Below are 12,996 nucleotides of genomic sequence, written 5' to 3'. Positions count from 1 at the left end.
GACTCTATATGAACAACTGAATCCAAAGGAGAGTGAGTGCACACACCATTTTTGGTAGGAAGATCTATCTCTTTTAAAACACAGTACAATTTCTAACCCCACATCTACCCTCATCTATGCCGAAGTCAATAACAACAACAAAAATCAGTAACACTGATGGCAAAATATACTTTCAGGTGCTATAAATGGTATTTCTAAAATGATCTGGTAAGGTCGTAACAACAGATATTATGTAGCAGGTATGGCACAGAGTACTTTAAAAGTTAGAATACTTTTGACAGCAACCTTATCTTATCAACACTATTTCACAGATGAGGAAACGGAGATGAATGAAATTGTTTCTCCAAACGCAAAGTAGGTGAGATTTCTCACTCAGGTCTGGTTGCTCCCAACTAGAGGTCCTGATAGTGAAGTCACACTTTATCAACAGAGGAGGCCACCCATAGTGGAAGAATATTAATAAATTAGGAAAAAAAAATAGAAAAGTCACGAGAGGAAAAGCTAGGCAGGCACTGGCTAGCTAAGTCCATGGGCAACAGGGCAGTGATACCCAACCGCACTGTCCATAAGGTTGGAAACCTAATGTTTTAGCGGGGCTGGGTACCATGTCAGTTTGAAAGCCTTTTTTAAAATTTCTGAAACTCAGCCTCAAACAAGAATCAAAAGAAAATTACTCAACCTGTGGAAGAGAAATTCTGGTTGGGGGAGAAGGTTAAATATCTGCTCTCCTACAGTCTCCTTCTAAATTATGTATTTAAGGAGCTGTAACAGAGGGGAAACAATCATGGTGAAAACAAAAAACAGACTTCAGCAAGGATTCTGACCTTCAAGGAACAATAATTTCCTCAAAGTTATTTGTGCCTTCCAAAACATTTAACTTTACATGACAGCAAAGCCATGGTCTAAGGAGCATCCGCAGAGGGCAGATGCCTAAAGCCAGGTTACAGTCGGAACATGTACACACCAAGCTCAGACTGGACAACCTAGTGCAAATGGGACCAAAACCCACTCAGGAGCATCAGCTTCCTGAATCCTTTCTACCTGTCTCTTCTCTTACTGGAAATCCAGAAAAATCCCTGGCAGACGCATCCTAGGACAAAGCCTTTCCTTCCACAAGAAGCTTCAAACTACAGACTTTTCCATTTGGTCTCCTCCCTTCACAGGTACTGTTTTTTTAAAACCCCCAAATGTCCAGCCCCAACAACACAACTTTCTCACTCACAGCCCCCACCCCACGATCTCTCCCTATCCATTTTTAAGTGTCTGAAAAACACAAAAAGGGGAAACAAAGGGCAAATGCCAGTCTGTGACCTCTGTCTGGACCCAGCCAAGCATGATGTGTGAATCAGGTGTGTGGAATGGAAGTTTCCATGGCAACGAGACAGCTAGGCAGGAGGGGGGGGAGTCGCACTCTCTGTCTCTACCAAGGTAATAGAAACAGTGAGGCCATCGAGGGAACTTAAAGGGGGCACGGCAAGTCCAGAGTCGTCCAGGGACTACAAGACCTGAGTCCACAGTGGCGCCTTCCCACCAGCAACTTGGGATAATCACTTCTCTTCTGTGGGGCGAAAAGGGAGAGGGAAATTAAAGAACTAGTCTCTCAAGGAAGTTACTCATGAAAAAAATGTAGGAAGAACTACAAAAGTGTTTTCTTTACACAGAAAAAAAAGCAGCTCTATCAGCCCAAAAGTTTGGCTGCACTGACCAACTGGACCCTCCCTCCCCACCCCCTTGTCTTTGGTGACTGAAAAAAAACCAGAAGCACATTTTCCTCCAGCTTCTTTGCTTTAGCGGCTCTTGTGCTCTTTGTGAACCCAGACCATAGGGAGAAAGAAGCTCCTGAGCTACGTTTTGTATTTTATGGATTTTAAAGTTTTACTTTCTATAGATGGATACTTGAATGTTACTCTAAACAGTCAGGAAGACTTATTTTGAAACAGCTTGCTTTTTAGACCTGGGATTGAGAGACAAAGAGGTATCCCAAGTTGAATAAACTCCTTGGTTATCTAAGCTGGGAGGAGGCAGCGCCAGGGCTATGTGGACCTTACGGCTTCCAAGGCATTTTTCTAACTTGAGACTCACAGATGTTAACACGAACTGCAACAAGGCTTGTGCCTTTGGATCGCAAATCCTGTGAGACAGCAAACTCCTCTGTCTGTTTAGCTGTGCTGGGGCAGAGGCCAGCATCACCGCGGGTGGCCTCTGCTAGATCTCCTCCAGCGAGTCATCCTTCCCACTGCATCTGGGGGGCACCTTCTGTACCACCAACTTGACCATGGCACCCAGCCTCCAAACCTTTCAAATGCTTCCTCACGGTGCTCTGCGAAATTCACATTTCTAATGATGGCATCTAAAACTGCTCATGATCTGGCCTCTTCAGATTCATCCTCCACCATGCTCCCCTTCACACTCCACATCCCAGGCAAATTCAATCTTTTTTTTTTTTTGCTTTTTAGGGCAGCATATAGAGGTTCCTAGGCTGCGGCTGAATTGGAGCTATAGCCTCTGGCCTATGCCACAGCCACACAGCAACACAGGATCCAAGCCTTGTCTTCGACCTACACCACAGCTCACAGCAACACTGGATCCTTTATCCAACGAGTGAGGTCAGGGATTGAACCCATGTCCTCATGGATACTAGTCGGGTTCATTATTGCCAGGCCACAATGGGAACTCTCTTCAGGAGCATTCCTCTGTATTTTTTTTTTTTTTTTTTTAGGGCCACACCTGTGGCATATGAAAGTTCCCAGGCTAGGGGTCAAATTAGAGCTGCAGCTGCCGGCCTACACCACAGCCACAGCAATGTGGGATCTGAGCTGTGTCTGCAACCTACACCACAGCTCACGGTAAGGCTGTATCCTTAACCCACTGAGCGAGGACAGGGATTGAACCCATGTCCTCATGGATACTAGTCGGATTCATTACTGCTGAGCCATGATGGGAACTCCAGGACCATGTCTTAATCTCAGTGATCCTCCAGTTCCTACGTTTAAATCAGGGTAATAGCACCTGCCCAAGATTATTAGAGGCATTAAATGAGACAATGTTTGGGAAATTCATGAAAATTTCAATAAATATAAATGATGGCATTTCTAGGAGGTGGCTTAAAAAAAAAAAGAGCAGAAAGGAGGGGCAGCAGCAGGGAGGAATCTAAAGAAAAAAACGTGTAACAGGTCTAGCGAGATCATCTAGGTATTCATGGTAGGCTTCCACACCTGAGCACGGAATGATTTCTTTCTATGTCCCCCTCTTGTCGATTTTGAGCCTAAGTGTCCTTATTACCCCCTTTTCCCACTAACATACCATGTTCCTTCCTACCAAACACCACCACCAATACTACCACCAGCAGTTCCTGGGACTCCGTTTATTCTTGTTTCAATTGTTAAATACCCTCTCTTTCCCTGTGTCCCATGTAAATCTCACCCATTCTTCAACCTTCATAATAAGTCCCACCTGTATCTATAATGCCTTTGAGTAAACCAGCTCACATCCATCCTTCTCCAGGTCTCTCCCTAGTGCATTAAGAGTGCCTATGTCATTCCTCAGTGCTTTATCTCCAAATTCTTCACACATGTACACCTGGTCCCCTATCTAGAATGTGGGGAGAACCCCATACCTTAGAGGAGCCAAGTCTGGGTTATAATAAAACATGAGGGGTTGGCAGAGAAGAGGAGTGGTAGCAAGTGTATGAAAGGAAAGTAAGATTGACTAGTCTGCCAAGAAAACAAAACCATACAATGAGAAATGATATGAGAAAATGAGATAATCAATTTCCGAAGGCTCAAAGATTCTGTGGTGGTTGAACATGACATATTATGAAGAGGGCACAGGGTAATGTTTCAAAGATGGGTGGCAAGTAAGGAACCCGGCTTCCAAAATGAATATACCAAGTGACTATCACTGAATGAGAAAGTCAAGAAGAAAGGAAATGGAGACCAGATGGAAAAAGAACCACCAGGGTGATCAAACAACATTTTGCTGAGCACTCAGTTCTTCCAGGATTTGGGAACTGTTCTAGGTACATGTTTGGGGCACACAAGGTGGGGAGGGAGTTCAGAGAGTACTAACCAGCATCAGTGCTTGCAAGGCTTGGCAGTCCACACAGGGCGATGAAACACATATGACGATTTAACCACAGATATAAATTAGCATGTGACAAGCGCCAAATGAGCACCGCAAGACAGATGGAGGGGAGATTGCTACATGCTAATGTAGTCAGGGGCAGGGGCACTTTCTCAGACAGAACCTGCTGTCTTAAAGGATAGGAGAAAGGCCTGGGATACCAGGTCCAGGGGTGGAAACCTGTACAGAGATGGAAGTGAAATTTGCCAGATATGTGGGTGGGATTAGCAGAGAAATCTTGCTAAAGCGAGACTGGTTGGGATGGTGGAAGGGGATGGATTTGCAAAAGTAGACTGAAAAATAGAAAGATTCCATAGAAAAGGAGAGATAAGTTTGAAAGGAATTTAGGTAGAGTGAGAGAAGAGGAGAAGCAAAATGAAAGGAAAAGAAACTAAAGGGAAGAAAAATGATGTTACCAAGCATTTATCACCATAAAAAAGTTAAATTTTAAATGTGTGGATGGGAATTAAATGTAACAGATAATACATTATTTTTTCCTGATTAGGGAAGTCTTTAAAAAAAAAAGAGGTCAGTATTGACTCAACTGCAGCAAGAAGCATAATCTGAAATATTAGAGCTGGAAAGATACATCTTTCTTGGGAAGCAATCTAGCAATATGTACAGTGGTCCTTTAAAAGGCACAGTAGTTCCCATAAAGGATGCTAACTTGATAAAACCATCAGGAAGATGGAAAAAACATTCATGCTCAAAGATGCTCTTTAACGCACACTGCTTACCTAACACAATAAACCACCACCAACACAATCAGCACAGCAGAAAAACCTACAGGGAGATTGTGAAATTAAGTTGAGATAGAGCCACATCAAGAATTACAACTTGACCATTAAATATCATGTTTATGTTACTGTTACAGAAAAAAGTCAGGATTCAAAATGTTCCACAAAGTTGAGCCCACTTACATAAAAATGCACATACACATAAGCACACAGAAATACTGAAAGGCAATAAATCCAAATTCTTTCTATGTTATACAACTATCAAGTGTTTTTATTTTCATTTGGAGGCGTTTCCTCTATTTTCCAAGTTTTCTACAATGAGTGTGAATTACAAAATAATTCAAAAGTATATTTAGGTATTGAAAAACCGAATAAACATTTTATGCACAAACGACACTTGGAGAGAGCTGTGCATAGGAAGTGAAAAATAGTTCCCCCTCCAAGCTGCCTTAATCCCCAGCTGTGAGGACATTTCCCTTCTAAACCTGAGACTATGCACGACCCTAAAGATGATGCATAGGATTGTCCCCCTCACATGTCATTATCTACGAGAAGGGAATTTTAGAAGTCCTTTCCACATTGTTTTTTCCGGAGAAGGCAGAAGAATAAATGTTTCCTTTACTCTGGATCTTGATGTCCCTAGAAAGCCTAAATTCCAGGGAATACCTTAACTCGTCTCTTTCCTCCCTTCTTACTCTCCTCCCACCAACACCCCCTTCACCACCAGCACCATCTCTCTCTCTTTAGTACACGGCTGCCTCTTCAATGCTGCCCTCAGATCAAGATGGTAACATGGTCTTGGATTTCTTCTGTACTTTATGGAAGAGTGGTACCCTCCATTCACGAAGGAACTCAAACATTTTAAAAGTGCAACCCAATTTCAAGTGCACGTTTAGGGTAGTTACAAACACAGGCAAACAACTGCATGTGTGGTATCACAGAGAAGAGAAAGCCCACTATATCCGAAGTCAACATGATGCTCCTTTAAAATGACATGCGATGAACTGCTTTCTCAGAGCAAACACTCAGTCCATGCCAGGGCTGGGGCAGGAAGCAGAAGCCAGCAACAGCCCACCACTGGAGAGGGGGAAACGGTGGTGATAACTCTAAATGTGAAAGAGAGAGGCTTGACATTTTTCAATGACCAAACCAGGCAATTAAAACATTAAATGTGAAATCTGAGGCACTGGAAATTTCCTAATATGGTAAAAGGGCTGAGTTTCCCAAATGGTGTTTTCTCATCTTTCAGCATATCAAAGAGCATGCCAAAACCCCAAAGAAACATTTCCATTTTGAAAACAAAAATAAACCACACACATCCACATTCTATTAATAGTGTTGTGTTGCCTTAACGACCTTGCATCCTTAGGGGGAGAGAAAAAGTCACCGTTTATGCAAATTTTAACATAAGTGAAAACTTCCATACAAAAGCAACTGGACCAGTGGGGGTGAGTTAGGAGGGACTGGGGTAAAAGCAATCAAATCCCTTCCATGTTTTCCTTACTGGAGACCAAATGTTATATTCCTCGTGGTCAGACTTCAAGACTTTGTAAACACATTCTACATCTTTAGCAGCATTTCTTAAGAGTGTAAGCAAGGAAAGCTGGCATTAAGACACACAGGTTCAAGCCCACTCCACCATGTTGGAGATCCAAGACAGAGGGACCCAGCTTAGAACTGAAAACCCAAGCAGACTGTCCAGAAGTCAAAGACCTGTCAAAGTTCTCAAAATCCAGACTATCAATTCCTGCTCCTGCCACCAGGAAGAGGAAAAACGCTCTCCGGTGGCATCTTATGTGTAGAGACAGAAAAATGCCCCTGAATGTGGTTCTTTGCTTCCTCAACTCAAATACCAAGAGCTGCTGCCTTAGGTGCTCAGCCGAGTCCATCACTCGGGGTGAGAGCCATGCAAAGTACAGGACATAGAAGCTGCCCACAAGACGCCTCCATTTCTGAGGGAAGAAAAGAACACAAAACAGCGAGAGGGAACAACAAAGGATCGCTTATTCTATCCTGAAAGTGTGACCACGCAAGTAAAATGTCAGTTCAACCCCAAGTCTTTGGGAGAAAGGAGTCCTTATCGCCTGCCTGCATGGACCAGCTTAAACCTCTGTTTAAGAGAAAAGGGGTAGGATGTCTCCACCAGGGAGAATAGGAAAACCAGAGCCAGACCCACAAGCCCACCCCGATGAGGTGAGGTGAGGAGGAACGAAGAGCATGGACTCGGAACACCAACTCCGATGAAACTGGGAAGAAACGAAAGCAAAGATCACCTCTCTTACACCAGCAGATCCGAGTTCAAAGCCTAACCCGCTAAGTCTGTGCACTGGGCATGCTCATTGTTGACCTGCTTTTCTATTCCCCTGCACAAGCATTTATCCCATACTGTCTGGCAGAAGCTCTTCCTTACAGTTCTATAAGCATTTATCACAACAACACAATTGAGTGGGGTCCTGTTATTATCCCCCCCCCCTTACAAACAGGGAAACCAAGGGAGCAGGTAGTCGGATACTTTGAAGGTGACAAAGTTCTAACTCAAACCTGGGGGATATGGCTTCCAGCATCTGAGCTCCAAAGTGCTTTGCTGCCTCATCTACGAAATGCTTTCTTTTCCAGGCCATGGTGTTGATGCAGTGACATGTGGTAACAGCACCCAGCACAGTGCCTGACATTTAGCAGAGGCTGAGTCATCTCCCTCCTCCCACTGCTCCCTGACTCCCTCTCACCACTCTGTGGAAGGCTGGAGGCAAGATTCTGCACACAGATAAAGGCAGCTGTGCCAACGTCAGTGTGCAAAGGCCCAGGGGCTCCGGGGCAAGCCAGCAAACCACCCTCTGTCTTTATGCCCTGAGGCCTGGAACAAGAGCTCTAACTCCAGCAGAGATGCCCAGCATTTCCAGACAGGAGCTGCCTCTACTTATTACAAACTGCATTCAAGGCATGGGCTTTGGAGACAAGCCTGGGGGAAACTGAAAGACTTCTGATTTCTATACTAGGAGCTGAATATGTAGATGTCAACACCAACACCACACCACACACACACACACACACACAAAAACACCTAACACTTACACCATACCCACCACTGAGGGAAAATGACCTACTTTCCAGAACTTTCCATTGCCTAGAAACTCCCAGTGTCTGCATCAAACTGCAGCTCTCTTTAAGGCAGTCCAGACAGTGATGGTGAGCTAAAGGACAGAGTCCTGAGTCCCTTTTGAAAATTATTAAGAACAAATTAGGCCCAGGGGCCCTGGGGAGCCTGTGTCATAAAACATGAGAAAATTGTGTCTTCCAGTCCTCTGGCAGTATTTTCATGAACTAGTGACAACTGAATAGAAGATAGAGATTATTTTTGTATCTTGACCTTAGTCTAAAATGCTATTGAGAAAGCTGCACCTTACCAGTTAAGGGACTTACCTAGCTGTGAAATAGTGACCCACGCAGTATAGGAAGTTTAATACATTCAAAAAGTTCCAAGTGCACAACCAGTACAATTTACTAAAGTAAGAGGCGACCAGGCGGGGATGCTGCCTACACACTTGCTCACTTTTTCGTCCATTAACAAAAAGTTCTATTTTATGCCAAGGCAACATAAGAATATTATTTTATTGCACCAAGAATGCCACCACCATGAAGCATGAGAGCTGTTGTTCTGACCCTAAAAAGGAGCTAACGTGGTTTAAAAGTAATTAAGAAGGAAAGCTGACTCTCTGTGTTTTGCACCTCGGTCAGCGTGGCTACTGGGTTCCCTGCAGCCTGCCAAAGTCGGCAAAATGACAGTGCTTGTAACCACCCGATTTCTAAAACTGTAAGCTTCTATTGTGAAGAAGCTTGATTTTCTGCTTTAGAAATCCATCACCTGCCGGTCGGTCCTCGTGGCATATTGCTAAGAGACACCACAAAGGGCCCAGGTGCACACATGGGGAATCAAGTTCTTCTCTCCTTTTAATTACAGGTCGGCAACCGTCAGGGGGATGGTGGAGAAACTGCCTCCCTAAAACGTTCATTAGAGATGGCAATTTGCTAGCGGGGAAACAAAAACGGCCTCCTTCAACTCACTCATCTGCAGAAGCCCCCCCCCCCCAACCCCAAGGTGAATTATGCCTCTGTAATCACACGCTGGCCACACTGAGGCTCTGGGCTCAGCCCAGAACGCTTCCAGAGGGGAGGCAGGGACAGAAAAGCAGAGGTCACAAGGAAAGAGCAAGCCCTGAAGAAAGCGTTCAGACGTCCCGAACCTGTGCGAACAGTTCCTTCTACTTCCTGTTTAAGCTGTTACCCACCCCGCAGGAGGGACAGTTGTTATCTTAGTAATTTCAAAAGCTATTAAGTGAGGATGAAGGAGGGAGCTAAGGAAGTGAGGTGGGAGGGAAGGAGTTTCTCTGTTTGTGTGCATGTGTGCGTGTGTGCGTGCGTGCGTGTGTGTGTGTGTGTGTGTGTTGTGAGTCAGCAAAAGCCGGAAGCCTGACAAAAGACTTCAAACAACAAGCTGGAAAGGAGGACAATAGCTTCCACCCCCAGACAGTGAGAAATTGCATTATCCTAAGGGATCGCGGCCACCCGTGCTCAGTGCAGATAAGTGAGGAGCTCTCTGTTCTGGCCAATAGGAGCCAGGCAGCCGCAGCTGCTCGCGGAAGCCCTGGGTGGCCTCCGTCCCAGCCGCTCCAAATGGTTTCAAGGCAAAAGCACTGCAGCTGGGTGGTGCTCAGAAGCTCAGGGGGTGGGAGGGGAGGCTGACAAAGTGGAGGCTGGCAAGTTGCACCCCCCACCCCCCCACACGCCAGGTGCTCTAAATCCCCTCTCCCGCTTAGGGAAACCACACACAGGTCTCCAGGCTGACTCCTCAGGCAGCTGTGTCAGAGCCTGCCTCCCCATCATTCCACAGCACACAGTGAAACGGTGCCTCAGAGACGGCGGACCCTATGGGGAAACTTCCCCGCCACACAGTTCTTCGTGCTCCAGGAGCAAGAGGATAATTAATGCCACTTGGCCAAAGAGAGGGGCATTCCAAATGCAGTCATCAAGGAGACTGAAGCCTCGCCACACAACCTACACTGCAGACACAAAGCCCTGGAGACAAAAAAAAGACTTGGGCAAATCCGATCAGGAACTTCCATCTGCAGTAAAAAGGTGAAATTCAAAAGGGTATATTCACTATCCTGAGTGGAAAAAAAAAAAATCTTCATATTTGAGGAAAAGTGTATGAAAGTTACATCAGGGGCTAGCTCACTTCTGGAAATACTATTATTTACGGGGGAAGAATTAACTAAATAAAAAAGCATGCATTGAATATATTAATGAGTACTTGCCATCCAGTTTTACAGTATTACTTGTCACGGGTTATATTTTTAAATGTTTTCATGTCCGTGGCTCATATCTATGCAGTATGTCCACCTGACAAGTTTGTTAAAAGCACAAGAGAAGCTGATGATGCTGAAACCCCATATTTACATGCAGTTCCCAGACCAGATAACCACTGGCAGGCCCTAACTTTGTATACGAATTCTTTTGAAAGAAATATATACATATGTAATTTTTAAATCAAACACACACACACAGGTGTGTGCAAACGTTAACAAAAATGAGAGAAGCGGTAAAGACAGAAAAGTATTAAAGTTCGAGCCCTGACTGCCTCACAAGTGCTGTTAAGAATATTCTGTGCAAAGTCAAAATGGGTAGGAGTGTTAAAAATTAAAATCAAGTCATCTGGCATCTCAATCACTGAAACGGAGGTTGAAAGACGCAGGAGACATTTTCCCCTCAGCCCTTGATTTGCTATGGGGCCTGCATCAAGTTGTGCTATGCCTCTGTTATAACATCTGCAAAATGGAGATAACGCTTCACACTACCTACCTCAGAGAGCTGCCAGAAGATTAGATCCCAAAAAAGAAAATCCTCAAAGCCCTTTGAGTTTCTCATAAATATAAGACGTGCAACTTAATAAAATACCAGCACCCTCGACAAAACTCCTAAGAGGCTCCAGGCTACAGAAACAGGAAACAGACACCAGGAATACAACACAGCAGATACCACACAGGACACAGCATTTAAGACCAGGGAGGCGGCAGGCCACGTCACCCCCCAGCTTCTAGGGAAAAGGTGGGGGAAATAACTCTGAAATTCACAACTACTCAGACAAAATCAAATATCTAGATAAAGGGGAAAAAAAATACAACACTGTTTCGACAAATCACCAGTAAGTAAAAATGATGCAATCCTGACACGTAAACCCAAATTCTTGCTTAAAGGTTCAGAGCTACACAAAGACAATCAAGCAACATCATTCTAGTAGTTTTCCAGTGCTAGTCAAGTCTCTTATTAAGTTGGTTCCATGGAGGGGTACATGTAATGATGTCCTCACACTGAATGAAATTTGAGCCCAGAAAACATAGAGTACTTTTGACCCATTTGTAACAGAAACAAAGCCAAAATGGATTTTACATTGCCACCTCTAGAAAACAATTACTTTGGGGTTCACAAGGAAATCGGGAGAAAAGTATTAAATGTTATGGAAAATTTGATATTTGAATGGATTCAATACACATTTATTCTATTATACAGTATTACATTAAACACTTATTGTGGGCCATGTGTCAGGTTAAAATTAAAAAAGATAAGCAATATCCTATTCCTGGCTCTAATGAACCTCAAAGTCTGGCAAGGAGCAGACAGACACGATAAAGGAGAAAACAGTGTGGGTTAGAATCAAGTACAAACAGAGTGCTTTGGAGGAACAGAGGAAAGAAGTAATTAATTCTGCATGGAGGGTTGGGGGGGAGGTTCAGGAAAGCTTCAAAGAATCTGACACTGGAACAGGACCTTACAAAATGAACACAAACACCAACTACAGAAGAAGGGCACAGGGCTTTCTCAATAAGCAAATAGCAGCCCCTATGTCAGGGTGTGTCTCAAATAGGCCCTCCTTAAAGGAAGCACAATGGAGACTGGGAGGGCTTGACTGCAAGGCTTTGTAGGATAAGAGAAAGAGAGCATCACAGAGTATTTCTGAAAAGGGACTTGGTATTTTCTGTAACTCAGTGTACAAGACTAAGGTAAAACAGACAGGGGCAGGAGAGGTGGCACCAGCCCCTGGCCTGAGGCAGACCCTAGGGACACCGACAGCATTGCTGAGGCCAATTCTCTTGGTGGAGGCGCAACAGATAAAGAGGCAGAGAAGCCAATGGGCTTGGCAAGCATAACCATGACTCAGGAATGGTTGGGACCAGGGCTTCCAGGAGAAGGGGCAGGCCCAAGCTAGGTGGGTAAAGCATAGTGTCATAGTATGACTAACAGCCTACAAAAATAACAGGCCCTTTATCCCTGGAACCTGTAAGTGCTACCTTGTATGGCAAAGAGACTGCCAACGCAATTAAATTAGGGATCCTGAGATGCAGAGATTATTCTGGATTATCCAGTTGAGTCTTAAATGCAAGCACAGGTATGCTTATAAGAGGGAGGTAGAGGGGAATTTGACCACAGACAGAAGAAGGAAAGGCATTCAGACCATGGAGGCAGATACTGGAGTGATGCAGCCTCAAGCTAGGGAATCTCAGTAGCTGCTAGACACCAGAAAATACAAGCAACAGGTTCTGTGCTAGGCCTCCAGAAGGCACATGGCCCTGTGAACACCTCGATTTGTTGCTGTAAGCCACCAAGCTTGTGGCAATTTGTTACAGTCATAGGAAACAAAAACGCAATGAGCAGAGTCACCTCCCAGGTGCTCCTTAGATGTCACAACCACCAGTCTTGATTGGAGTAACTCAGATGCAAGGGACCTCAGCTATCAGGATGTTGTGGTCCAAGCTGAAGCCACAGAGGAAGGCTAGATTATTCAACTGAGTAACTAGGTAATGAGATCCCAGGAATAGCCCAGACCAGGTCAAAACGAGATGGGTGGAAAAATCGCAAATCACGGCCACCAAATGATGACGCATGGGGAAGGAAACTGGCCATGAAGGACAGTGGGGATGAAAGGAGAGATACAGCAACTGAGAGGTCATCCCTAGGCCACCCAATTTCTGGTCTAGTATAGTCGCTTAGTTGTCAATACTCACCGGATATAGCAAGATGGAAAAGATGGAAAACATTTACCTGCAGTGTGGATAGCTCAGGACCAGACCACCAAAGCAGAGAC

The 12,996-nt window shown here is 44.6% G+C and overlaps 1 long non-coding RNA gene across 2 annotated transcripts in view; it reads right to left on the bottom strand.

Moving 5' to 3' along the window:
• LOC100512907 overlaps nt 1-12,996 on the bottom strand; it is a 408,455-nt gene that overhangs the window by 102,771 nt on the left and 292,688 nt on the right. The window lies entirely within an intron of this gene.

The sequence above is a fragment of the Sus scrofa genome, chromosome 7, assembly GCF_000003025.6.
Source record: "Sus scrofa isolate TJ Tabasco breed Duroc chromosome 7, Sscrofa11.1, whole genome shotgun sequence".
Taxonomy (NCBI): Eukaryota; Metazoa; Chordata; class Mammalia; order Artiodactyla; family Suidae; genus Sus; species Sus scrofa.
The sequence above is the reverse complement of the archived record's forward strand: the minus strand, read 5'-3'. Positions and strand labels throughout refer to the sequence as shown.